This window comes from Pan paniscus, chromosome 3, assembly GCF_029289425.2.
Source record: "Pan paniscus chromosome 3, NHGRI_mPanPan1-v2.0_pri, whole genome shotgun sequence".
Taxonomy (NCBI): Eukaryota; Metazoa; Chordata; class Mammalia; order Primates; family Hominidae; genus Pan; species Pan paniscus.
The window spans coordinates 140,599,624-140,625,000 of NC_073252.2; the positions used below are offsets into that span (position 1 = coordinate 140,599,624).

A 25,377-nucleotide genomic window follows, 5' to 3' on the forward strand; every position below is an offset into this window, starting at 1 on the left:
TTTCTAGTTTTGTCTTCATAATAACCCTAGGTATGACCATGGCAAGTATTATTGTCCTTTTTATTGATGAGGAAATGAATATACCAAGTGGTTAAAATGTATAGATTACCAAATGTAAAAGTACTGATAGAGTGGGCAGGTAGACCTTGAAATACATGCTAATGAGATTAGTGGCTGCATGAAGGACAGTAAATTTTGAGACTAAATTTTATGAGGATGAATTTTGAAACTGACTTGATGGAATTCATAGTGGCTAATATACATTAACTACTTACTATGTACCAGTAACTATTCTAAGTTTCTATTAATATCCTCACTTAAGTAACTAAATTATGTAAGAATCTTTCTTTCCCAGTTTTGCAGAAGAAGGCAATATGAGACACAGAGCTTAAACAGCTTGCTTCAGCCAGGCAGCAATAAGCTAAGAAGTTACCAGTCTGGGATTCGAACCCAAACTATCTGGCTACCAAAATGTCCATCAATGGTAGACTGGATTAAGAAAATGTGGCACATATACACCATGGAATACTATGCAGCCATAAAAAAGGATGAGTTCTTGTCCTTTGCAGGGACATGGATGAAGCTGGAAACCATCATTCTGAGCAAACTATCACAAGGACAGAAAACCAAACACCACATGTTCTCACTCATAGGTGGGAAATGAGCAATGAGAACACTTGGACACAGGGCGGGGAACATCACACACCAGGGCCTGTCGTGGGGTGGGGAATTGGGGGAGGGATAGCATTAGGAGAAATACCTAATGTAAATAACGAGTTAATGGGTGCAGCAAACCAACATGGCACATGTGTACATATGTAACAAACCTGCACATTGTGCACATGTACCTTAGAACTTAACATATAATAATAATAAAAAAGAAAGCAAAAAAAAAAAAAAGAATTGCCCCTTGTACACTCTTCTGTCTCTGAAACAAAGAACAAGATGTTAGGAAAGGGGAGAAAGAAGTTAAATTCTAGGTAGAAAGAATGGTAAATGCAAAGCCATCAAGGTAGAAATAAGTAAGTCATACGCATATGAGATCAACCAGGCTGTATGGCTACAAGGCAACATCTGGGTGAGGAATCGACTGGAAATGAGGTTGAGAAAATTTAGAATGCAGCAGTGGAAAAGCAGTCTTTGAATGTCAGACTGAGGTGTTTGCATTTATGAAATAGCCCAAAGGAAACCCCATTCTCTCTGTTTTAACTTAATCCACTTAAATGTACAAGCAAATGAACATGTTGAGAAGAAATGCACTGATACATATAGAAATGGAAGTTAGCCTTTTAAGTGTAGTTAAAACAGTTTGTTTAAAATTGGCAGGCTCTCTATTCAAAATACCTCATGAGCAGTTGTCATTTAACTATAAATTATGAAGAAAGTGGCAGACTGAAGACAGATGCCCCAATCGGATCTTATTCCTTGCCCCTTCTAGAGAGTTAAGTATGGGAAGCATAGGCTGGACTATTCTAGATCAAGCAAACTTGTGCTTCTGCATCAGGCTGAATGATAAGAGTGTCTTAACTGAACATTAAGCTAGCGCTGTACCTTCTGTTCATGAATAGCACTTTCTCATGGCATAGGTAGTCAGGGCCATGAGCAAGTGCTATTCATGAATGAAAGGTACAGCATTAGCTTGATGTTCATATGCCAAGTAACTGTAGCATGATTTCAAATGTCTGCCTCATCACCTGTAAACATAATTAAAGAATAACAATCAAAGTCTTGGGGAAAATCCTGTTAAGGCCTTTTTACTGGTAGTTCTAAAATAGAGATGCAAAACTCAGTAAGATTTAAGAAACTCAGTGTTAATCTTATGAAGTTAAACCAATAATCCTCAAATATAACAACTTCGGTATGAAAGTACATATTCCCTGAGCCTATGAACTAGCTCAGTTAGCCCCACCTCACTATACCAACTAAAAAAATCTTAAACATGATAAAGATGTAACATTTACATTAATATTGTCCTTGGTACAATGTGCTTCAGGAAAGCAAATGTTTTTATAATTATCTTTACATCTTGAATGGATTTAAAGCAGATTTTTTTCCAAGGGAGAGAAATGGGAACAACTCTTCCTTTCTCTTTATCACTTACAAACCTGCTTCACACTTGGTTGACTCACACCCAATCACCTATGACTGAATTCTAAATCATGCTTAAGATCCAACAAATTAGACTGAATCTTCCTGCTAATGTAAACCTAACCTTATAAAAAATTAATGGCATTATTTAAAATAACATTATTAGTATCTATTGAACATTGGCCAATACTACAATTTTCTTATTTTTTATTTTTTGAGACAGGGTCTTACTTTGCCACCCAGGCTGGAGTGTAGTGGTGTGATCACGGCTCCCTGCTGCCTCGACCTGTCGGGGGTTAGGTGATCCTCCCACCTCAGCCTCCTGAGTAGCTAGGACTACAGGTGCCTGTCACATGCCCAGCTAATTTTTGTATTTTTAGTAAAAATGGGGTTTCGCGATGTTGCCCAGGCTGGTCTCGAATTCCTGGCCTCAAGTGATCTGCACGCCTCGGCCTCCCAAAGTGCTGGGATTACAGGCATGACCCATTGAACCCAGCCTATAATTTTCTTATTAATTTCTGAAAAAAATGAGATACTTTTACTAATTCTTAAAAACTAAAAAATTATATGTACTATAATCCAGGGAAAATATCATTTTTTCTTATTTCTAGATGATGTTGTCAACTCATGAGCAAACATTCATAATACTCTATGGCATCTATCCAAAAGTTGAGTACCTTGTAACAACTGAACAGAGATCCATGAAAGTTTAGAAATTATTAAGGAAAAAAATTAAAGATAGAATTTACTAAGTAAAAAGGGCACAGATGTGGATGCCGAAAAATTAATACTACACAATCTTCTGATGGGCTATAGCACCAAATGCTGTTACAAAAACAGAATGAAACAAAACCAAAGCACAAATACTCATCCAATGATGGCATAAATGAATCATAAAGTATCAAAGCAGAAGTTTAGAGCTCCGGCATCAGGTACAATTCCTGACAAATTACTCAAGTTCACCCATAATTCTTCATTGTCATCTCAATGATACAGAGAATACTGGAAGTAAAAATAACTTGTTACATGTGAACAGAGACTGGTTTAGAAAATAATTCAAAAATATTGTATGCCTGCACTCCTACTCTTTGTACGGCAAAAAAAAAAATAGTTCTTAAACTTTCAAATTAAGTACCTACTATTCTCAGGTAAGATGTTCTAATGAAGTACCATTTTTTATCGTTAGCAAATTAAGGTCACAGGAACCCTAGGAGGTTGCTGCTGACATCTAGTGGCATACTTTTTAAAACATCAAATTCATTAAAAATATAGAGAGCTATCCCTCATTATCCAGTGGGGTATGGTTCCAGGATTCCTCTTTCCCAATGTACCAGAATATGCGGATGTTCAAGTCCCTTATATAAAACGGCATAGTCTTTGCACATAACCTATGCACATCCTCCCAGACACTTTATATCATCTCTAGATTATAATACCTACTACAGTGTAAACGCTATATAAATAGTTGTATTACTGCATTGTCTTTTAATTTGTATTATTTTTTATTGTCTGTTTTTTTTCCCAAATATTTTTGATTCCCAGTTGGTTGAATCTGTGGATGTGGAACCCATTAATATGAACGGCCAACTGTATATGTGTATATATATACATATATATATAATCTCTCTCTCTCTCTCTCTCTCTCTCTCTCTATATATATATATATATATACAGTTTTCTTATTTTTTATTTTTTGAGACAGGGTCTTACTTTGTCACCCAGGCTGGAGTGCATCTCGTGTGTGTGTGTGTGTGTGTGTGTGTGTGTGTATGATTTTCAGCATCATATATAGAGAGAGAGAAAGAGAAGAACAAACATACATTTATGTTCAAGCGTGTACTTGCAAAATCTAGTGGACATGTTACCAATTATTTGTAGCCCAGATCACTTTGTCTTCAATGATGTGATTCTCCTTCCAAAGTAATCTTAGTGCTACAAAACCAGAAATAAAAATGAGCAGATCTGCTAAAGCCTTAAAGGAACCAATTTCCTCAAAGACTTTAGTCCTTTACTGGGAATTGCCAATTCTCTGAGAGCCCCAATTCCCAAAGGCTTCTCCCCAAACCCAATAGGCCTAATTTCTTTTCAGCTTTCCAAATAACCATGACCCTACTCCATTTCCATACCTGGCATTTAAGTACTTTTAGGATCTTAGCCTAGAGAGACTCCACTATAGAGCAGAGTATATGCTCTTGCACAAAAATGCTTTTGTTGGGTAGGGCAGGTTAGATTTTTCTGCAATGATGTATGGAGTGGCACAAAGCCAGTGAGTGATAAAATTAGGCTGTCTCCCTTTGGTGAAGAGAATGTGTTCCTACAGTGGTGTTATAAATTAGTTGATTTGAATTTAGATTTTCTTCTTATTAAAACGATGTCATAAGGCCGGGCGCTGTGGCTCACACCTGTAATCCCAGCACTTTGGGAGGCCGAGGCGGGTGGATCATGAGGTCAGGAGATCGACACTATCCTGGCTAACACAGTGAAACCCCGTCTCTACTGAAAATACAAAAACTAGCCGGGTGTGGTAGCGCGTGCCTGTAGTCCCAGCTACTTGGCAGGCTGAGGCAGGAGAATCGCTTGAACCCAAGAGGCAGAGGTTGCAGTGAGCCGAGATCGCGCCACTGCACTCCGGCCTGGGTGACAGAGAGAGACTCTGTCTTAAAAAAAAAAGATGTCATAAAAGCAGAGTAGGTTCTCCAGGTAGTCCTAATTAATACAAAACATAGCAAAATTATAACTTTCTTATTACAAAGAGATCTTTTAGTCTTTTAAATATACCTTCAATGGAAATCCTGGAGATTCAAGGAGCTCATTCACTCAAAATTTGTCTGCTTTACTCATAAGGAAAAGTAAACGTGGCTGGCAGAAAGATCTTTTTTACAATTATATTGAAAAAAATCCGTGTCTGTGTGTGCACCTTTATATATGGTATCAAATTATATATATATATATACACACACATATACATATGTATACACACAAGAATATACCAGAATATGCAAATCAATGACAGTATGGCAGATACCACAACTAAGTGTGAGTGAATGTAGTGTAGGCTGGCTAAGGGAGAAAGATAGTTGTAATATAATGAAGGTCTCAGAAAGCATCTTAAAGAGAAGTTTTAAGGTTACATAGTTTTTGGAATAAAGAAGAAAGCAGACCAGACATTCAAAGCCAAGCTTTAAACCTAAGCAAAGACAAGAATGTTTGGAGTATGTGGTGTTAGGAGAGACATAAATAAGGTAAGAAACATAGCTGGGGAATTCATGGAAGAACTTGAACAGTAGCAGGAGCTGATTCTAGACAATGCTGTGGTTTATAGTTCTGAGAGTTTCAAAAAGATAAAATATTGCACAGAAACTAATACCCAGAAGAGTTAAAAAGACCAAGAACTTTTTGCAAATGAAAAAAATCACAAAAGCCAAATTCTTAAAAACTACCATAACAGCTTCTTTTCATGTAAATTTTTCTTTAATAATTACTTTTTAATCACTTCTCCATAAAAATGTTCAATGATTTATTCTCTGATTTGCAGTTTAAATACTCATTGGGAGCGTACTGTGCCTGATGTTATGACTATGTTTTTGTATAGCATTGTATGGTATATATCAGACATAGAACCTAATTTCAGCATTGTGAGATTTACATGTACTTTTCATCACTAGCCTTAAACTATTTCTAACTCTCATTTAAATGCATGGTCATTATTAATCAACCTGCAAGTTATGATGCTGTACTTTCATTTGTTATAGTAGGTATGTGATAAATAATAGAAAATATAATCTGTAATAAACTCTTAAAATATCACAAGATTTGTATCCTTTTAAATCTCAACATGTATCACATCTGTATCATTTCCTACATCAAATAATAAACCAAAATAAAACCAATCTGTAAACAATATATTTACAACTTATTTCTTACTGTCCTTGAACATAAGTAACCCTGTATAGTAGCCTTATAACCCAGTTTCTTTTCAAGTTTCAAAATTGTGTTTACAGAAAGCCTAAATATAGTAAACCTACAGTACATAAAAGAATTGCTGAATTCTTAATATGCTATTTCAATTTCCTCCAGAAAAAATTCAATATATGTCAGAATAAAATTTAATATTCCTGCATAATAAAAATATAATTACAGTCATGAAATTTTCTTAATTGAAATTTGATCTATTTCCAGGACATGTAAACCTATGTAAAAATTGAAAAGAATCACGGTCTGTATTTTTACATGTAATCCTACCATGGTATACCTACCAGGTATATTGAAAGATATTTTAACCTGACTAATTGAAGTTCCCTCTGTCTTTGGATGACAAAATTAAGAAAATTGTAACTATAACTTATAACCAATAACTTCACATTAAAACACTACCTGAAAAGTTGTTTAAATGCCCTTTTTAAAAGAGTCAAATGTAGAACTCACAGGTATCTGCACACATAAAAGTGTCTGTTAATCCAACAGATTGCATGCTGAGCCCATTGCCAGAATTAATCCTACACAAAATGAATGTGTTAGTCATCATGTATACTAAGAAAAGCTGAATGGTTCCATTTGTTTAAAAATAACACTTTCACTAGTATGTATTAAACTTCCACTATTTAAACATTGAAATTTAAATGCACATATTCCATCTGAGATAATAGGCAGAATGTTAATATGTTAGTGCGTATTATCTTATTAATAGGAATTTTACGAGATTGCAAACACCCCCAGTTCAACAAATCTATAGGACCAGCCTAGAAAGATAATGACATAAACGTCATTTCTCCTGGCCATAGTTCTCCCATCCCTAGCTACTCCTCAATATCTCACTTCCAACCTCCACAGCAACATACATATCTTGGATCATAATCACCTTGGGAGTTGTATCATGCCAAATTTTGGCAATACACAGAATGATTCCTTTATTTTCATAATAGAAAAAAAACAAATTTTGTTACTCTGGGTATACTGATGCTGAAAATTCTATCCCATGAATGGGAATTACTTTCCCTCACCCTAAGTCTTCCTTTGTTACATTCACTTCAAAATAAGCTTATACATAGCTTAAATAAATAAAAGCCTAAAAATGAGTATATTAGTATATACATATCTCTGAGAAAAGAAAAAGTCACATAAATGCAACCTGGAGAGTCTGTGCTCCCTGCATGCTTTATTTATATTCTAAAGCACATGGATCCCTGACCTTCCTCATTGGCTTCATCTCATTCAGGATATTTCTCTTTCTCTCTTTACTGTGCCATCTTCCATTGAGTTGCCTTCAACAAGCACTTTTCTAGCATTTATCTCCCTATGCCTACATCACACAGCTCAGCTTCAACCTCTTCCACATATTGTCTAGGAATTAGTTCTCTTTATAATGTCCCTATTTGGAGAGTCAAAGCTAATAGTTCTATGTAAAAGACAACCCTCAATTAACTTCATTAACCATTTAAGAATAATTTAATTTGAATTAACATTTCAGTATAGATAAAACTTAGATAGGGTGACTACCCTTAGGAAAAGAAGCTATTTTCTCAAGGGGTTTACACCTGTTTTGAAGAATTACCTAGAAGCCAGAAATATGTAGAAATATATCACATTTGTAATTCAAATTTAATAATTTATTTTTGCTCAACTGCAAATCAAAGTTCAGAAACAAGCTTTCTGCTGATATCCATTACATTTAAATGCTACCTGTATTTCAGTACTCATTTATTTTTAGAAATTCAGTAATTTGTCAAAAATAAAACCCAATCAATTCTAGTTAATATAAAAATATATAATACATTTCATTAATATACTATATATGTTCATGAACATACAGTGTCATCACATCTTCATAGCTATATAAGTAGACAGGACTCAATGGATGTCTCAGTTCCCTTCAAAATTCTAAACTGTCTGAAACTTTTCTGCAAAAATCTCTTTTGAGATAGTAGCTTTATTCATAAAACATACACACATTGTTTATCTGCAGCCATACTCACACTTTGTGTACATGCGTATGTCATTAGAATATTTGCATGAGTTTTCATATTCTTAGAACAACATATGTAAATAATTCACATAGTGATTTGAAAATTTAGCAACTAAATATGCATCTGTTAAGTATAATCAGGCACGCTATTCAACAACTGCATGATATAATTCAATCTTTCCAAAGAAAATATGTATTTTGCATGAGGGTGCCTTCATAAAGTTTGATGACATTTTCTAGAAATTCATATTGAAATTTTTTTGTATATTCAAAAAAATACATAAAGTCATCTGACTAACGCCAAATAAAGGCACAAAGAATCTTATCATTGTACCCTAACAAGGGTCTAATGCTGTTATTACCTATCATTTGTAAATACGATAAACCAATTGGATGTATTTCCAAAGAGACTGCAATCTTGTACTCAAGATCCTATTTATATATTAACATAAACTTCAAAATGGTATCAGAAAATTAACCATTACCCACAATGTTTTGAAAAGCTATTATATATCTAAAAATGTACTGTTCACTTTATCAATCTGATGATCATCGTAAGGCCTTCCCTTGGCTTTTCAGATAATAATTTACTTTTTTGATGGGTAATTCAATATCTAAAACCAATAATCAAGGAAAGTCAACTAGTTTCATGTAGAGTTATACAGAATGAAAAAATATCAATTCAAAATAAGCACTACCTTTGTCTAATTTTTCATAAAAGACAGAAGATCTCTTGCCAGGTAACACCATTTCTTTGTATTCTACGGGAAAAGAGAAAGAAGATTAATAAAAACAACCTTTCTTTTTTCCTCTTTAAATGCTTCTTAAAGAAGATTCATTAGTAATAAAGGTCAGAGAAGAAAATCATTTAACAAAATATTCAGCTCCATTCAGCAGCTGCCTCAGGAAACACTTGCTTTAAATGCCAAATCACTTCCCCAAATGTCCTTTCTCCCTTACAGCTGAGAACATGGGTGACTGCAGCAGATACTCAGCCCTGTTTTCTTTGCTTCTCTTTCTTCTCTCACATGTGAACAAAACTGGCACTCGAGCAAGAAAAGGCATTAGCTTCAATCATTTCAAAAGACAAGATGTAAGCAATGTCAGGACAGAACATTTACTTGGAATACAATGGACTGAAATGGAATTTAAAATTATCTAAATTGACTTTCCTTCCACTGCTAGTGAGCATGGGTTTTAAAATATTCATGAAAGTTTGGGTCTTTCCACAAAGTAATAAAATGAGATATTGTGGGACAACTGTAAATAATTGCAGATTACCTTCCTTATGAGATGTAATTTCAGAGCTTTTCTATGCTGCAACGAGGAGGAAAGTACTTTATTGAAGTCAAAAGTTATGAAAATATATCTTATTCCCTGCCTTAATGTATAACAATCTTGAGGAGTATCCCATAATAGATTTTATTACATCATTATCTAAATGTTCAGATTGGAGGATACAAAATTCAAGCCTGAGCAATAGCTTTCCAGAAAGGACTGTTACATACATAGGTAAGAATTTTAAATTCACCCCTTAAGAAAGTTATTTGGCTGAATAGAAGATGCTAACAGTTTAAAACAACATTGATTAATTGACTAAAGCAGTCATAAGAATAGTGATATAACTGCAATCACTACATCTTACCAATTGTGTATTTTGGACAAATAAATTCTGTAAGTCTTCATTTTTCACCTGTAATATGGGAATGATATTTTTTCCTATCCCCCATGGAGGTGATAATTGAGATAAATACATATAAAGAATATAGCATAGTACCGAGCTAAGCATGAGAAAGCATTAGCTAATGTAATATCATCATTATTATTCCTATTATTATCACTGTTCTTTAAAGAACAACAACAAAAAAGGCTTACTATTCCATTGAGAATCACTGCCCTAGTGAGCCACACAATAAAATGATTAAATCATATCATGCTGGACATTACCTATTTTGTTTATTTATTAATTAGACTCTGTGATGATGAAGGAAGAAAGAGTCCTTCTGGGTCTTTCAGGCAGGTGGGTGAAAAAGATTGAATAGCAGTATTTCAAGAAGATTAGTAAGCTGTCAACTGCTCGACTGCAGTGGTTCCCCTTGATTTTGCTGAGAACTTTAGCTTGAAGAAGGCCTTCAAGAAATTGTGATATACTTCAAGACTCACTTAAAGCAACTGGCCCTTATCTACTCTTATGAACACTCGATCTAATTCAGAAAACACCTGGTGAGCCCCTACTGCAAGCCAACGTCTGTGACAGACTGAAGAAACCACAGCAAACAAAAAGAGACACAAGAAAAGCACAGTTTAGTGGAGGAAACACATCTGTGGACAATTATTTCAAGTAATTGGTGAAAATATCATTATTAGATAATACATAGAGTTTTGAAGGAGCAGAAAGTATTAAAAGAATATTCTGGAGTCAGAAAAGGATTTAAAACATAATCTTAAAAAATAAGTCAGGGCTGGGTGCCGTGGCTCACCCCTGTAATCCCAGCACTTTGGAAGGCCAAGGTGGGAGGATTGCTTGAGTCCAGGAGTTCAAGACCAGCCTGGGCAACATGGCAAGGCCCTGTCTCTACAAAAACAAAAATTAGCCAGGTGTGGTGGTGCATACCTGTAGTCCTAGCTATTTGAAAGGCTGAGATGGGAGGATCACTTGAGACCAGGAGGCAGAGGCTATAGTGAGCCGAGATTGCAGCACTGCACTCCAGCTTGGGCAACAGAATGAGTCCCTGTCCCCCAACCCCCAAAAAATCAGTCAGAATAGCTGAACTTGTGCACATGGCTGACAGTCAGCGCTATTTGGTCTAAGAAAATTTCACAAAAGAGAACTCTGAAGTACTAAGCCTAACAGACAGGTAAGCAGGTATGTCTTTCCAGGAAGATGGGGTAATGCATACAAAAACTGGAAGCATAAAAAAAGGAAATCCACATTAACATAAGGTCCACTCACAGTGCCCATTGGGAGTCTTCTCAATTTCTTGTTAAAATGGTCAGAGGATGTCAAAGAGGAGAAACATTAGTAACAGCACTGGGAGGAAAATGGACAAAATATAAAGTGGCATTTCTAATAGCTGAGCCCTGATTGGGCTTGACTATGAAACACTGTTTCAGACTCAGAACCTCACACTGTATATTTTGAAAGAGTACAGCATATATGTCTTCTAAATAAAGAAATTAGGAAGAGACTTTGATTCATACCAATAACAATCCCTAACTCCAGGTGCAGGCATCAAGTAGACCAAAATCTGCATAACATCTGTTGTGGGTTAAATTGTGTACTCCCGAAAGATATGTTGAAGTCCTACACTGAATATGATCTTATTCAGAAAGAATCTTTATGCAATTAAGATGTAAATTAAGATGAGGTTATGCTAGAATAAGGTGGCCCCTTAAACTAGTATGACTGGCAACCTTATAAGAGATGAGACACAGGGATGGACATACGTGGAGAAGAGAAAGCCATGTGAACACAAAGACACACACAGACAGAGTGCCATGTGACAAGACAGGCAGAGATTGGAGTGATAAATCTACAAGCTAAGGAATGCCAAGGACTGCCAGCAACATCAGAAACTAAAAGAAAGGCATCAAGCAGATTCTCCTCTAGAGCCTCCGGAGAAAGCAGGGCCCTGCCGACACGTTGATTTTAGATTTCTAGCCTCCAGAAATGTGACACTAAATTTCTCTTGTTCTAAGCTACTCAATTAGTGGTAATGTGTTATGGCAGTCAAAGAAACTAATAACACATGTCTTCGGCCAACAAGAATCAGGCTTCTATCTAGACTCTGATAACTTAGAACTTATTAAAAAAAATCTTATGGTTAATTTAATTGGTAGTCCTCAAACTTTTTGGCACCAGGACAATTTTTTCTAAAGATGGGGGAGGTGGAATGGTTTCCAAATGAAATCATCAGGTATTAGATTCTCATAAGGAGCACATAACCTAGATCCCTTGCATGTGCAGCTCACAAGAGGGTTCATGCTCCTATGAGAATCTAATGCCGCAGCTGATGTGACAAGATGGGGAGCTCAGGCAGTAATGCTTGCTTGTCCACCACTCATCTCCCACTGTGTGGCCCGGTTTCTAACAGGCCACAGACAGTTACCTGTCCACGGCTTGGGGGTTGGGGATCCCTGCTAGCTCATCAAACACATTCTCAACTTAGAAATCAGAACACCCAGCTGCACGTGACAAACTGACTTACAGTTTTAACAGTTTCCTGTAGCTGGAATCTGCTGCAAATGGAAGCCAATAGCCAATGGAAAGGAATTTGTTGGTCCCTATTTTTCCCCCATGTCCTTCTTTTCCAGCTAGTGAACCTTGGATCCTGATGCCTCTGGAATATAGCAGTGGAGTGAAAAAGGAAAGGTGAGGAAACAAGAGGTAAATGAAGCAGGAAAGTGCTTACTTTCTGCTCACTAAGCAAGAAGGCTCCCTCTTTGGGACAGGCACAAAGTTGATTCTCTCCCCGTTTGAGCTTTTCCTGGTTCTTCAGTAATCCTCACCTCCAATCACTGGAGACCTTTCACCTGTACTATGCTTGATGCAGGTCATACTGTCTCACTTTGTTACTTACTTCATCCACAGTCACTAGTCAGCTGAGACCAGTTCAGTTGCTGGGAAGCCTTAAGGCAATACCTAGGACAACCTCATGACAGCTCTTTCATATTCGTGGCCCACCTGTCTTCCAGAGGAATCTAACAACCCCTGAAAAATAGATGAATCCCCATTCAGAATCTTTACTTTGCTGTACCATAAGCTGCTCACCACCTCATCTTTGGTCTTTGAATTAATCAGAATCCAGTCCACTGTCTCCACTAAAACCTCAAAACTTCAAGAGATACCTTTTAAACTCTCTAGAGAGTCTCCTTGAAGAGCTCTTTCTAGTTCTGAGGGGGAAAACACCCTACACCATCTCTCCTTGTGTGTATTTCGAGTACATCTTCAGTTCACTCCATAAAATCTTCCTTTCATCTCCAGATCTCCCAGCCCTTTTGGATTGGAAATGTAGGAGGTATCTACCCAGTTCTTACACTCCCACTAGGGAATTTCTACAAGGTGATCTGGTTTATAAATCACATTAGTATCTGATAGCTATTGCTTTAAGGGGTCAAAGTTTTCCAATTTCACATCATATGATATTAGTTTTTCACAATTTGTGTTTTAAGAAACTCATGGGGGAAACAGCTAAAAATTATACAATATGTCTTCTGGATATACTATTTTTTTAAAGGTGTCCTATGCATTCCATGAATTTTACATTGTTCTTCAATATAATCTCTGTTATTCAGTCAAGTGGAGTGTCTAACAGCTGCCACGTTGTTCTATCCCAGTTCCACTCTTCAGGTCCTTCTACTTGTGGTTCAATTCTTACTTCTCAGCACCTTCCAAATGTACTGCCCTGTCAAAGCTTTAATGACAACTTCTCCAGAAAGTGATCTCCAGGTACTTTGGACTCTGTTGATTTTATCGTTCTTCTACCTTGTGCAGCAATTATAGTCAATGCCTATAACTTATATTGCCTTCTTGAGTTGTCTTGTGCTGTCGTGTCTCCACAGATATATTTTAAGTTCTTCAAGGACAGTTATTTTAACTTGTGCCTCTCACATTTTTCCTTTTGTGCTAAACTCAAAGATCAGCATATATGGAGAAGGTACCTGTTAAGTGCAGAAACAATTGCTATCTATTAAATATCTATTAATGTAGGTAGACAGAGTTGACTTATGTGGCATAATATCCTTCCATGTCCTATGACAGAAATTGCATAGCAGTGGCTTAGCAGTTGTTGCCGCACCAAGTTTTTTTTAAAATTTAATTTTACTTTATTTTAAGTTCCAGGATACAGATGCAGGACATGCAGGTTTGTTACTTAGGTAAACGTGTGCCATGCTGGTTTGCTGCACCTATCAACCCATCCCCTAGGTATTAAGCCCCACATGCATTAGCTATTTGTCCTGATGGTATCCCTTCCCCCACCCCATTCCCCTGAAAGGCCCAAGTGTGTATTGTTCCCCTCCCTGGGTCCATGGCCACATTACATTTAAACACTATTTGGACATGTCAGATGGAAAAGAAGCAGAAAACAAAATAACATGAGAAATATGATATGACATTATATAACAAGGATAACAAGGATGTTGTTTGGAAATATATCTAAATGCAATCCTTTTGGCTTTCTCTGTGTCTGACCTCACCTTTCTGCCAGGCATAGCATTTGCCTCTAAAAAGATCAAGATTGCTACAAGATAAATAAAATTTAAAAAGGCAGTCTACATTTTGATGTCTGCCAATAATTCTGGATCCATATAGCAAGACAATAATCTTGAATATAAGGCTTTTCTTGTTTCCATTACAATATTAGAATTCAGACTTAGAAAACTAGATCAAGGACTTTTGCCATGCTAAAAGAGGAGAAAAGAATATAAAAACTACCTCAGGCTCAAGAGCATAGGCAAGAGGAAAAGAAACAGAGAAGGAAGTCAAACATGAAGTCCTCATTTCCCTTCTTTCTAAGTGAAACCCCCCACAAGAAAGTGGAATAAAGGTAATAGAAGCATTAGGACTAGCAGATGGCTTTTCAGGACATAGACTCAAAAGAACTTGAGATTTTCAGGGAAAAAAAAAACATCATCCAACATCTAACATGATATAGGAACACTTAGGGTGCATTAGTGGAGGACAGTCTCTAAAGAGATGAACCTGAGACAAAATTGCATCATCTCAATAGCCAACACCTGGTATCCAGGAGCAATAGAAGTTCTCAAATACCATGAATAGGAGACAGGGAAGTGCAGGTGGACTTTGTCCCACCCAGTACCCTTTCCCAGAATGAGATCACATGAGGCCCATTATCCCCATCATCACAAGACTATAAAAGAAAAAGCAGAAAAGGAAAAAAGTCTAAAGCACAATCATTTAGCAAAAAGTTATCTCAGTCATCCATCCCAGATAAAAAAGAACTTAAACTTATGTAGTACAGTATCATTATTTTATAGATATAAAAACTAAAGACCAGAATGGCAGACTCATTAACTGAAGAGTATTATGCTTATGAAGACAGAGAAGAGGCAATGGTTCCAGTTTATCTAGCATCTACTCACATGCTGATGAACTATCCCACACTCTCATCTATAATCCAGCTTTTCTTTTTGCTATGAGTTAATATTATTATTCAATTAATATTTTAAAATAAAAATTCCAATTTTATTTTCACTAGAAATATCAATGAAAATAATTTTAATTCATTTATTTTAATAAATGATGAAATACATTTAAAATGAAAATAATGTTTTTAAAGAGTGCAGAAAACTATTAGATTTAATTAGTAAATTTAGCAATGTTACTGAATTCAGAGTTATTTTACAAGAACAAATTATGCTACCATAACGAACAAATAAAAAATAAGAATTATAACATTTAAAAGAGAATTAAATATCTCAAATACTCAGAATAAAATCTAACAAAAGATGTTCATGATATCTACACCAAAAATCTACAAAATAGTATTTAAAGGAAATAAAGCAAATGAAAATAAATGGAGAGAGATGCATCATGCTCATACATGGAAGACTCAATATTATAAGGATGTCAATTTTCACATTAATCTGGATATTCATGGTAATCACAACCAAAATCCCAGTAGTCTTTTTTTTAATATAAAAATTAACAAGCTAAAATTTGTACAGAAATACAAAGGGCCAAGATTAGCCAAGGAAGACAAAACTAGAATTTTTAAATTGCAGATATCAAAACTTATTATAAAGCTTTTGTAATTAAGACAGTAACTGGTACAAAGACAGACAAATCACATATGAAACAAAAGAGGAAGTCCAGAAACAAACTCACACAAGTTATAACAACAAATTACACAAGTAAATTATGGCAAGTTTGACAATGTAGAACAGTAGAGAAGGGGCAATTTCTTTACTAAATGGTGCTGAATGAATTACATATCCATTTGTGGGGAAAAAGTGGATCCTGACTCCTACATATACAAAAATCAGTTCCAGAAGGTTGTGCATTTACATGTTCAAAATAAAACAATAAAGCTTTTAGAAGAGAATATCTTTCCCTTTGGGGCAGATCGTGATTTCTTAAACAGAGTATAAGTGGTAACCGTCAAGGGAAAACATTAAAGTTTGACTGCATTTAAATTAAAAACTTCTGTTTATCAAAAGATGCCAAGTAGAACATGAAATGACAAGCCATGGAGTATAAAAAGAAACCTGCAATACTCAGAATATATACAATAAACTTTTATAAATCAATACGAAAATGAAACAACTGAATAGAAAATTGGGCAAAAATCATAAATATAAACTTCACAAAAGAAGGCTTTCAAATTTTCAATAAACATCCTAAAAATCCCTCACCTTTATTAGTCTTTTGGAATGCAAGCTAAAATTACAATGAGATGTCACTATAAGCAGACAAATGAGGCTGAATTAAAAAAAAAGATAATAGCAAGAGTTAGCAAGGATGTGGAAGAATGGTACTGTCATATCCTGCTGGTAGGGGTAGAAATTCATGTAATTATTTTGGAAAAGAGTTTGGTAGTATCTCTCCTTTGATAGTATCTCACCTTATGGCTGTGCAATTCCACTATAAAAGTTGCTGAATATTATGTACAACAATATTCTCAGTAGCACTATTCACAATAAGAATTAACTAGAAATAACCCAAATTTCCATAAACAGTAAAGCTGATTAATAAATTAAGATATATTCATACAATGAAATGCTATGCATTAATGAGACTGAAGAAACCCTGATTACATGAACAATATTAATATCACAAACCATGTTAAAGAAAGAAGTCACATGGAAAAAGTATGTACTATAGGAAAACATTCTGTTATGGGCTCAATTGCATCCCCTCACAATTCATATGGCAAAGCTCTAACACTCAGACTGTCTTTGGCAATAGGGCCTCTAAGGAGAAAATTAAGGTTAAATTAGGTCTTTAGAGTGGTGCTCTAATCTCATACAGCTGGTGTCCTTGTAAGACGAGAGAAAGAAACCAGGGATGCATGAGCACAGGCTGTGAGGGCACAGGAAGATACTGTCTGCAAGTCAAGGTGGGAGGCCTTGGGAGAAATTAACCCTGCTGGCACCTTAACCTTGGACTTTTAGCCTCCAGAACTGTGATAAAATAAATTTCTGTTTCTTAAGCCACCTAATCTATCGTATTTTATTATGCCAGCCCTGAAAAACTAATACACATTTATATAAAACTGGGAGGAAACGCTCTGAGGATACAGTACCTGAAAGAGGACATGAGGAGAGCCTCTGGTGTGCACAAAATGTTCTGTTTCTTGATCTAGGTGTTGGATCTTCAGGTATATTCCTTTTGCAAAAAATGTATTGAGTTGTACACTTAAGATTGGCTCACTTTTCCATATGCATGTTTTCCTTCGATACACTTTTAAGTGACATTAAGATCCAAATTCATCTGTCTATGGCCCTTAAAAAATGGGCAGTATTAGATTTTGTTTGTTTGTTTGTTTTCAGATGGAGTTTCACCCTTGTTGCCCAGGCTGGAGTGCAATAGGGCGATCTCGGCTCACTGCAACCTCCGCCTCCCGGGATCAAGTGATTCTCTTGCCTTAGCCTCCCAAGTAGCTGGGATTACAGGCATGCGCCAGCACGCCCAGCTAATTTTGTATTTTTAGTAGCGATGGGGTTACACCATGTTGGTCAGACAGGCCTCAAACTCCTAACCTCAGATGATCTGCCTGCCTCAGCCTCCCAAAGTGCTTAGATTACAGGCATTAGCCACCATGCCTGGCCGATTTTTTAAATAATTCCTGATTTTAAATGTAATCAAGAAGAAATAAAAGGGAAGATTTCAATCTGCAGGTGTTCTTCATTAGCACTACAGGTGTGATCATTGGAGAACCGACGTTTCAGGGCTGCGCCTGAAGACAACAGCAGTCTTTCCCTAGAATACATTTTGTTTTTAATATTTTTTACTTAGATTTCTCCTCAGTTTATTTAATCATTTTTATGTATGTTTAATTTAGCATAGAATATATGTCTATTCAATTTTAAAGCATATTTGTATACTTAAGAGTATATATATTTGAGAAATTCTTAAAATTTGGGCAACTTTAGCCAGGAAACACCCAGCGTCAGACTTTCAGTGCTATGCCTGACCTCTGAAATTATTTCCTTTTGTAAACACTAAATCTTAGTGTCTTAAATTTAAGTATAGTCTTAAATTTTTAGAAATAACATTATTATCATTATTGTAATAATAAAACTAATCCTTCAGTACTGCCAAACAGAAACCAGGCATTGCTCTAAGTTGCTGTCTTGCATATTAAATACTCATAACAACCTTCTTGGCTGATTACACTATTATCCCCATTTTATAGATGAGTAAGCTGAAGCACAGTTTGGTTACCATGTTGCCCAAGCCACAGCCATCGAGCAAAGGTAAGATTTGAAGGCAGGGAGCTGCCACAAACCCCGATCCTTTGACTTCTCAGCTGAGCTAATGTGCCTCAGTTCTTTCCACATGTGCACCTGTTACTCTAACACAAATTCTGTCCTTATGTCTTATTATTGGAATGTATTCTTCTTACTGAGAAATTTCTCATTTTATTTTAAATGTATGTCCCCCACAAATTCTATTCTTTGTATGTCTTTGCTATTTTCTATATTTTCATGCATTTGTTAGAATTTTAAACATATTATATCTTTAATTTAAAGTAGTTATTATCACCTAGGAGTTTAAAGAAATTTACGTATATCATTCTATACATTGCAACACACACACACACACACACACACACACACATCCACCACTATTCTCTGAATTGCATTTTAGGTATTTTATTACATATTTTCTTACCTTCTATGTCACACCATTGCCAAAGTCAAATTCCGAGAGTTTAGACCTCTTATACTCAAATGGTGATCCATAAACTGCAGCATCACCATCACCTAGAGTTCGTTAGTAATACAGAATTCCAAGCTCCATCCCAGACCAGCTGAGTCAGATTCTTCATTTCAACAAGAGCGCCATATGATCAGAAGGAATATTAAAGTTTCAGAAACTTGCTTTAGATGACATAGTGCTCTAAACTAGGGCTTTCTTAATTCTTCCTTCAACTAATTTATTTCCCTAATTTCTAAGAAACTTGTTCTTGTAATTTTTTTTTACCACTAGGTGTTCTAGTCTGTTATAATTAATAATGTGGAATGCTTCATTCCCTTATCAGCTTTCCTGCCTGGAATATTATTTAATTTTCCTGAGTTAATTATTGAGACCTTAAAACAGAAGCTTCTCCTCTTTTATTTTGTTGCGCAGTAGTTTGTAGTTCTCCTTGAAGAGGTCCTTCACATCCCTTGTAAGTTGGATTCCTAGGTATTTTATTCTCTTTGAAGCAATTGTGAATGGGAGTTCACTCATAATTTGGCTGTTTGTCTGTTATTGGTATATAAGAATACTTGTGATTTTTGCACATTGATTTGGTATCCTGAGACTTTGCTGAAGTTGCTTATCAGCTTAAGGTGATTTTGGGCTGAGATGATGCAGTTTTCTAGATATACAATCATGTCATCTGCAAACAGGGACAATTTGACTTCCTCTTTTACTAATTGAATACCCTTTATTTCTTTCTCTTGCCTGATTGCCCTGGCCAGAACTTCCAACACTATGTTGAATAGGACTGGTGAGAGAGGGCATCCCTGTCTTGTGCCAGTTTTCAAAGGGAATGCTTCCAGTTTTTGCCCATTCAGTATGATATTGGCTGTGGGTTTGTCATAGATAGCTCGAAATAAAAGAGGATACAAACAAATGGAAGAACATTCCATGCTCATGGGTAGGAAGAATCAATATCGTGAAAACGGCCATACCGCCCAAGGTAATTTATAGATTCAGTGCCATCCCCATCAAGCTACAAATGACTTTCTTCACAGAATTGGAAAAAACTACTTTAAAGTTCATATGGAACCAAAAAAGAGCCTGCATCACCAAGCCAATCCTAAGCCAAAAGAACAAAGCTGGAGGCATCACACTACCTGACTTCAAACTATACTACAAGGCTACAGTAACCAAAACAGCATGGTACTGGTACCAAAACAGAGATATAGATCAATGGAACAGAACAGAGCCCTCAGAAATAACGCCGCATATCTACAACTATCTGATCTTTGACAAACCTGACAAAAACAAGCAATGGGGAAAGGATTCCCTATTTAATAAACGGTGCTGGGAAAACTGGCTAGCCATATGTAGAAAGTTGAAACTGGATCCCTTCCTTACACCTTATACAAAAATTAATTCAAGATGGATTAAAGACTTAAACGTTAGAGCTAAAACCATAAAAACCCTAGAAGAAAACCTAGGCAATACCATTCAGGACATGGGCATAGGCAAGGACTTCATGTCTAAAACACCAAAAGCAATGGCAACAAAAGCCAAAAGGGACAAATGAGATCTAATTAAACTCAAGAGCTTCTGCACAGCAAAAGAAACTACCATTAGAGTGAACAGGCAGCCTACAGAATGGGAGAAAATTTTTGCAATCTACTCATCTGACAAAGGGCTAATATCCAGCATCTACAATGAACTCAAACAAATTTACAAGAAAAAAACAACCCCATCCACAAGTGGGCGAAGGATATGAACAGACACTTCTCAAAAGAAGACATTTATGCAGCCAACAGACACATGAAAAAATGCTCATCATCACTGGTCCTCAGAGAAATGCAAATCAAAACCACAATGAGATACCATCTCACACCAGTTAGAATGGCAATCATTAAAAAGTCAGAAACCAACAGGTGCTGGAGAGGATATGGAGAAATAGGAACACTTTTACATTGTTGGTGGGACTGTAAACTAGTTCAACCATTGTGGAAGTCAGTGTGGCGATTCCTCAGGGATCTAGAACTAGAAATACCATTTGACCCAGCCATCCCATTAGTGGGTACATACCCAAAGGATTATAAATCATGCTGCTATAAAGACACATGCACATGTATGTTTACTGCAGCACTATTCACAATAGCAAAGACTTGGAACCAACCCAAATGTCCAACAGTGATAGACTGGATTAAGAAAATGTGGCACATATACACCATGGAATACTATGCAGCCATAAAAAATGATCAGTTCATGTCCTTTGTAGGGACATGCATTAAGCTGGAAACCATCATTCTCAGCAAACTATCACAAGGACGAAAAACCAAACACCGCATGTTGTCACTCATAGATGGGAATTGAACAATGAGAACACACGGACACAGGAAGGGGAACATCACACACTGGGGCCTGTTGTGGTGTGGGGGAAGGGGGGAAGGATAGCATTAGGAGATACACCTAATGTTAAATGACGAGTTAATGGGTGCAGCACACCAACCTGGCACATGTATACATATGTAACAAACCTGCAAGTTGTGCACTGTACCCTAAAACTTAAAGTATAATTAAAAAAAAAAAAACAGAAGCTTCTCTTCTTATAAACATATTAGATTCCAAGGGCTGTCTGCAAAACTAGTTGTTTGAAAGGTTCTGTATTCCCCATATGTGTCTACAAATGCCATCAGTTGGAAATAATACACAGAACTGACATTCTTTAGCTCCGGTGTGTAGCCTTGTAAATGTCTATGAGAGTTCCTAAGTTAAAAGATCAGTAGTAGAGGAGCTACTAGTTTCTCAAAATCCTGTGTGATTTTATACTATCTGCTGTATTCACAATGTTCGTCTTAAGTCTTGCGGAAATTCTTCTCAGGTTTTCTTAGCTATCAAGTATTCACTTACAAGTTGACCTAGGGGTTTCTTGTTTTTTGTATAAGCTGTCCTGAAGAAGTTCCAGAAAGATGACTTAGTAGTAATACAGGATTCTTGCCTCTGGCTAAAACAATCACCATCAACAATGTCCAAAACCAAACATAATAACAAAATAAAACCCTCAAAGAGAAATATCCCTTTGAAAACCATCAAATAAACTTCAAAAACAGTAAATTAATGCAAAAGAAAATCAATCTTATTTCAGTTTTTAAATTAAGGCAAAATTCTATGTTGGTAAGTGCTTATCACTGTTTTAACGAAATTCTAGTACCCATATCTTGATAGAAATTATGAAATTTCTTTATCACTTTATCTTTTTGCATTGGTTCTTGAATGATTTTCCATTATATGACCTAAGTAGGATAAGAATATTAATTTACTTGAGTATATGGTATCAAGGAAAGTAATTGTTTAGAATTTGTCCAATAGGAAAATATGAAGTGTTTGCCTATAGAATGGGCATTAGATGGTAATGAGTTAATTTTAATTGTGTCACGTGTGATAACCATATCAGAGATATGTAAAATGAATATATTTATCTCTCAGAGATTTATATTTCAGTAAATTCAATTGAAATATCAAAAAATGAACAATGAAATATACTGGTAAACATACACCACCACCACAAAATGTAAAAAGACAGAAGCACCACACGCATCCCACAAAGACAGACAGAAAGAGGAACATTAAAAGCCTAGAAAAGACATCAATAATACAGAAATTTTAGCATCAATGCAGGAGGCTCCAATAACTCATTAGGTCGTTGGATTAAAAGCAATGAAAGAAAAAATAATACGTTATTTTAAGGATTCACAATGTAACTGAAATAATGCATTATATTTAAGAAACGCTACAAGCACCTTTTATTGAGCCTTTGCTCAAACTAATCACTTGGTATTTCTTTTACATATATATTATTGCTCTTACGCTTCACAATAACTATTGAAAAGAGACATGAAGAACACTTTTCCCATTTTCATAACATTTCTGATTTAGCCGAAAGAGGATGGAACTTTTACTACTAGGTATTTTATGTGCATAACGCACTAAAGCATGTATAAAACATAGTATACAAATTTAGGTGTCCAGAGGAATTAACATTTTAAAAATTAGATAAAATTAACTGTCAGTCTTTGCCTCTATTCTTCTAGGATTCAACAATTTTGATGGAGAACATAAACAACCGAAATAATTCAGCTGAAACAAATTTTGCAATGTGGAAAGCACGTAAGCACAGAAAACCCAAAAAATCTAAATTCAAAAAATAAACAATCTAAGCAAATGGAATTATAGTTGAATACCTCCATATCCCACTATCAAAGTATGACAGAAAAAGGAAACAAAAATAAAAACTACATTGTGCTCAATAAGTAGATTTATGCTTCTGGCAATATAGACACTAGTAATTCTAAAACGCTCTTCTGCTTCAAAACATTTAGAAATGCTTAATAAAACACAACAAACATACTTTAAAAAGCACTTTTGAATTTTAAAAAAGTAAGGATGATCTCACAAGGGCAAAATGAAGTCGGAGTTGAAACAATGGTTAACATCCTAGTGCAAAAATTATGGGTACATTGGTGGTGTTTACTAACACTAGGATCTTGGAACCTTGGATTTTAATAGCCTTATAGGAAATAGTGGAGAAGATTTCAGTCTTGTAAAAGATGAGCTGTTGGAGTTTACAACACTCAAAAGCCCAAAAGGGTGGACAATAAAAAAAAATTGCACCTTAACAGGGGTAAGTGACAAGGGAAATATTTGTGACATTTCTGGCTTGGAGTAGCAAAAAAAGGAATTCTTCTAAAGATGCATAATCCACAATCCTTCCCCCATGGCTTTTGGACTTTGTTTTCTAGAGTTTATAAGTCCTGAAAATCTTTCAGAAGATAAATTAACTTAAAAGAGCAAATTAAATCCTCTTCAAAGGAATATAACCTCATCTTAGACATCTCAGGATTCCCAGAATTTTAAATAAACCAATAATAAGTTCACAATCCAAAATTACACAACCTATCCAAAAGTAAGCCTTTATAAAAGAAAGTCCAAAGAAGCAACAAACACTAGAATTAGATTGCCAAGGAATTCAGATTTTGTACAGTCAGATAACACAAAATAAAATCAGTGTGTTAAAAATCCCTAAGAGTATAAAAAAGGAAATGTATTAGGCCATTCTTGTGTTGTTATACAGGAATACCTGAGACTGGGTAATTTATACAGAAAAGAGACTTAATTAGCTTACAGTTCTGCAGGCTATACAAGCATGGCACCAATATCTGCTTGGCTTCTGGTGAGGATAGTAGTAAGCTTACAAACATGGTGGAGGGTGAAGAGGGAGTAGACACATCACATGGCAAGAGTGGGAGTAGGAGAGAGACGAGGAGGAGCCAGCCCCTTTTAAACAACCAAATATTATGTGAACTGACTGAGCTAGAACTTACTCCAAGGGGATAGTGCTGAGTCATTCATGAGATATCTACCCCCATGATCCAATACCTCACACCAGGCCCCATCTCCAATACTGGGGATTACATTTCAACATGACATTTGGAGAAAACACACATCCAAACCATTTACAGAAACTAAAGACATAACAAAGAAATAATAGGATATTAAAACCAATTAGAATTTTAAAAGACTAAAAGTAACTTCTAGAAATTAAAAATTAAATAAATTATAATTGCATAGACGCATTGAAGAAAATTAGGTACAACTTCAGAGAGGGACTTAATAAACTGAAAAATACATTTGAATCATTACATAAAACAAAGACAGAAAAAGTGACAAAACTTATGCAAGGTGGAAGAGAAAATAGGAAGTTCTAATTTGTGACCAATCAGATTCCCTGAAGAAGAGAGAAGAGAGAATGGAGAGACCAGGGCCAGGCCTAGGTCATGGCAAGTGAATAGGGCAAAAAGTTTAAGGAGGCATTTACTCTTAAATTTTGTCATCTAGAAGAGACAATATTAAAAAAGGAAGTTTCAGTTTTCCATAATTAAATATTCAGGTTCAGGAAACAGAGTTTTCCAAGCAGCATAAATAAAAAGAAATTTGCACCAAGAAGCTAGTAAAACAGTAGAATACCAAGGACAAAGAGATCTTCTTACAGCCTGAAATAACAGATTGACTCTTGGTGCCCTACCCAGATTTCCTTCACCAAAACGGTAGACCCACACTCACTCTCCTATTGATAATTGTCCTCATATCACTGGAAATGTCTCAAAAGTTTCATACTCCCTCTAGGGACAGCCCACAGCCAAAGCATGACTTATAAAAGGATACCAAAGGCCAGTACCCTAGCATGAATGGGGGACATTTTTGTGGAACCCTCAGGTTGCAGAGCTGCTTGTGGGACCAGGCTGATCTTCTAAGTTGCATTTTTAACTTGCAATTTTCCTGCTCTATCTTGTTTTTTTTTTATTTTTATTTTTCTGATTCCAACTAACAAAACTGAGAATCCCCATCTTGAGTTGACTCTAATAAGTGCAAACTAAGACAATTAGCAATAAACAGATCACAAATA

At 35.8% G+C, this 25,377-nt stretch overlaps 1 protein-coding gene across 8 annotated transcripts in view; it reads right to left on the minus strand.

Annotated features, from left to right (window-relative positions):
- The window catches only part of INPP4B (inositol polyphosphate-4-phosphatase type II B), an 813,511-nt gene that overhangs the window by 684,176 nt on the left and 103,958 nt on the right, over positions 1–25,377 (minus strand). For 7 of the 8 annotated variants that reach the window (XM_063603916.1, XM_055111865.2, XM_014344746.5 and 4 more), the window contains one exon: positions 8,749–8,811. The exons of the other annotated variant lie outside the window; for it this stretch is intronic. The gene's annotated coding sequence lies outside the window, so the exon portion shown is untranslated. The remainder of the gene's footprint in view (positions 1–8,748; positions 8,812–25,377) is intronic. 8 annotated transcript variants of the gene reach the window in all.